At 42.2% G+C, this 3,841-nt stretch overlaps 1 pseudogene; it reads right to left on the bottom strand.

Annotated features, from left to right (window-relative positions):
* Positions 1-1,731: 1,731 nt before the first annotated feature.
* On the bottom strand, positions 1,732-3,060 carry LOC105711805 (tubulin beta-2A chain-like; annotated as a pseudogene).
* Between the last annotated feature and the right edge of the window lie 781 nt (positions 3,061-3,841).

Raw genomic sequence — 3,841 nt, 5'->3', positions numbered from 1 at the left:
TCATAATTCTAGAGGATGGAGAGTCCTATATCAGGGTGCCAACAAATTCCATGTGTGATGAGGGTTCACTTCTTGATTCGTAAATGTTAGTCTTCTGTCGGTGGATGGAAAAGAGAACTCTTTGTAGTGCTTTGTATAAGAGCTCTCATTCCATTCATGAAGGCTCCATCCTCATGACCTAATCACCTCCCAAAGACCTCACCTGCTAATACTATCACTAGTGGTTAGGATTTCAGTGTATGCATTTTGGGAGCACACAAAGATTCAGTCTTAAGCAGAGGCTATGTGATGTCCCGGAACACTCATCGCCTGTACCCATTCTAACCACTCCTTCATACAGTTTTAGAACAAATAGATCCATTTTTTTAAAAAAGTAATAGTTAGAAATGACTAGCACAGTATGCGTACAAATGCAAAAGTTGGAAATGAATATAATTAAAACTAGATGAACACATATATTATGAGGGGAATTACCCAAACAGAAAAAATAATTTTTGAATGATGTTAAGATAAACAATTTTGCTGTATTTGAAAAAAAAAAAGAGAACACAATATCTCCAAAACAATAGCATAAAGAAAACAGATTGAAGTGGAAGTATGCTGGAAGAGCTAATAAACAAAACGGAATAAAAAATGTTATAGGGATGAAAAACCTATTAGAAGCAATGAAAAGAACACATATACACAGCTGAAAACAGAATCAGGAAAATGGTGAATAGGTTTAATGAAATGATCTAAAATGGAATGGAAAGAATAAGGATATAAACATGATTCTCAGGAGTCCAATCCATGCATAAAATTCTACAAGAGATAAAACTTTAATTCAATATTGGTTATTCTAGTTACTCATTTTAGGTTTTGATGTACTGGATAATAGATGTGTTATTTGCTGCTATTTGCCAAATTACTCCAAATGGCTTAAACAAAATTTACCGTCTAGTGGGATCTGTGGATTAGAAATTCAGCTGTAGTTTTGTTAAGTCCTTTGGCTCAGGGTCTCTCTTCTAGAAAGGCACCATCAAGGTGTTAGTTGGGGGCTGCAGTCATCTCAAGGCTCCAGTGGGGAAGGATCTGCTTCCAAGCTCAGTCATATAATGCTTGGCAGAATTCAGTTTCTCAAAAGTGGACTGGACTTTCTGTTTATGGTGAAAACTTTATGCCTTGCTTCTTCATGGCTTTGCTTTGAACCTCGAAGTCCAGATCATTGGAAAAGGAAAAAACTCTTGTGTCTGTTAAGTGCCTTGCTCTTGAAACTAAAATATTTATCTTTCAAGACAATTTTCCAGGCTGTAAGTTTGATATAAATTTACTTAGCAAGTTGACTGACTTCTTTTTTTACAAGTGGAACAATCAATTATCTCTACATATTTCTACCTTTTCTTCTGTGTCTGTACATGGGAAAAATGTCTACAGTGTTAATAAACTTTTAGAAAATTTCTAAATATAGGATTTTAAGGTATTTAAAAATATTTTCCTTTGTACTACATTGTTTTATTTTTGATTACTTATAATGAGCATATACAATTTTTCTTTCTTTTATACACATGCTTTTTTTTTATTAGTATAGAGACCTTCACAGACAATACTGTAATTTTTAGAGTTCTACATTATTACATCAACCATGTGAATTTCTAACAGAGGCAAAACTGAGCACCATAGTTTACAAGTAGAAAGACCATGCTTGAAGACAACAGATGTTCACTAAGGATGCCCGATGGATTTGAGAAGTTCTTAAGCCTCGTCCTCGCCCTCGTCCTCCTCCTGGAACTCCCCTTGTTCGTCGATCGTGGTATCCTGCTGGTACTCAGACACCAGGTCCTTCATGTTGCTCTCGGCCTCGGTGAACTCCATCTCGTCCATGCCCTCGCCGGTGAACCAGGGCAGGAAGGCCTTGAGCCGGAACATGGCCGTGAACTGCTCCGAGGTGCACTTGAATAGTTCCTGGTTGGCCATGCTGTTGCAGATGAAGGTGGCTGACATCTTCAGGCCGTGGGGCGGGATGTCACACATGGCTGTCTTCACATTGTTGGGGATCCACTCCACGAAGTAGCTGCTGTTCTTGTTCTGCACGTTGAGCATCTACTCGTCCACCTCCTTCATGGACATGCAGCCCCTGAAGATAGCAGCCACTGTCAGGTAGCGGCCATGGCCTGGGTTGCAGGTGACCATCATGTTCTTGGAGTTGAACATCTGCTGGGTGAGCTCAGGCACTGTGAGTGTGCAGTACTGCTGGCTGCCCTGGCTGGTCGGGGGCACTGAGCCAGCATGAAGAAGTGCAGGTGCGGGAAGGGCACCATGTTCATGCCAGCTTGCGCAGGTCTGTGTTCAGCTGGCCCGGGAAGCACAGGCAGGTGGTGACCCCGCTCATAGCGGCCAACACCAGGTGGTTGAGGTCCCCATAGGTGGAAGTGGTCAGCTTCAGGGTGTGGAAGCAGATGTCCTACAGGGCCTCATTATCAATGGAGTAGGTTTCATCTGTGTTTTCAACCAGCCAGTGGACAGAGAGGGTGGCGTTGTAGGGCTCCACCGCCATGCCTGACACCTTGGGTTAGGTCATGACGCTGAAGGTGTCCATGGTGCGGTCTGGTACTCCTCCCGGATCTTGCTGATTGATGAGCAGGGTGCCCATCCCAGACCCTGTGCTGCCCCCCAGAGAGTGGGTCAGCTGGAAGCCCTGGGGACAATCACAGCTCCCTGACTCCTTCCTCACTACGTCCAGGACCGAGTCGACCAGCTCGGCTCCCTCCGTGTAGTGGCCCTTGGCCCAGTTATTCCCGGTTTTGCTCTGGCTGAACACGAAGTTGTCTGGCCTGAAGATCTGGCTGAAGGGTCCAGACCTGATGGAGTCCATGGTGCCAGGCTCCAGACCCATCAGGATGGCGCTAGGTTCATATTTGTTACCAGCAGACTCATTGTAGTACACGTTGATTCTCTCCAGCTGCAAGTCACTGTCTCCATGATAACTGCCTGTGGGGTCGATCCCATGCTCATCGCTGATGACCTTCCAAAACTTGGCACTGATCTGGTTGTGCCCGCCTGGATGTGCATGATCTCTCACATGGTGCCAGCTGCAGAGCAGGTGGCACTGGCCCTCGGAGCGGTGTGCTGCCTGGACCAGCAGGCTCAGCTGGGCAGAGACCTCCATATACAATTTTTCTAGAGGTAATAATGTTACTTATCCTTAGCTAAGAAAATCAAAATAAAACCAAAGGGATATGTATACCAGAATATATTTATAGTATTCTCGATAGATGATAAAAACTCACACAAATAATATCTGCATCATTACTATTTTAAAAATAGCATCATATAAATATACTCTTGAATTCATTAGAACTTTTGCTTTAAGCAATAATTTAATTTTTTTGGCTAAAAACACATGAACACATATATTTTTATCAGATCATTTATTTCACTCAATCCATGTAATGTGATTGATTGAGTTGTAATTGAACCTCTGAGATATGGTCCATACTCTGTAGTTTATTTTTGGTTCTATTTGATGAAGCCGTAAAAACTAACATTTATACAGGTGCCCACAATGACCACTTTCCCTTTGCTTAAGAATACAGAACTATTTAAAGTTGTTTGATCTGTTAATGATGAAGAGAATGGTAGTGAAATGAATGTTTTGTGATTAGGAAGCCCAAGAGAGCATTGAAGAATAAAAGGATAATAAGCAATGCACTTCCATCCTAAAAAGTGCTCTCTGAGCCAAAATAACTCAAAGTTCCAACTTGTCAGCAAAATTCAGTGGGGCTGAGGAGTAAAAGAAACAGAATGTTGTTCTGTTGCTCTTATAACAATTCTGATAGATTACAAGAATTTGAGTTACCCAGGG

This window comes from Aotus nancymaae, unplaced genomic scaffold (genome assembly GCF_030222135.1).
Source record: "Aotus nancymaae isolate 86718 unplaced genomic scaffold, 86718_ANA_hifiasm-v0.15.2.pri h1tg000108l, whole genome shotgun sequence".
NCBI lineage: Eukaryota > Metazoa > Chordata > Mammalia > Primates > Aotidae > Aotus > Aotus nancymaae.
This window is presented reverse-complemented; position numbering and strand designations above follow the sequence as displayed.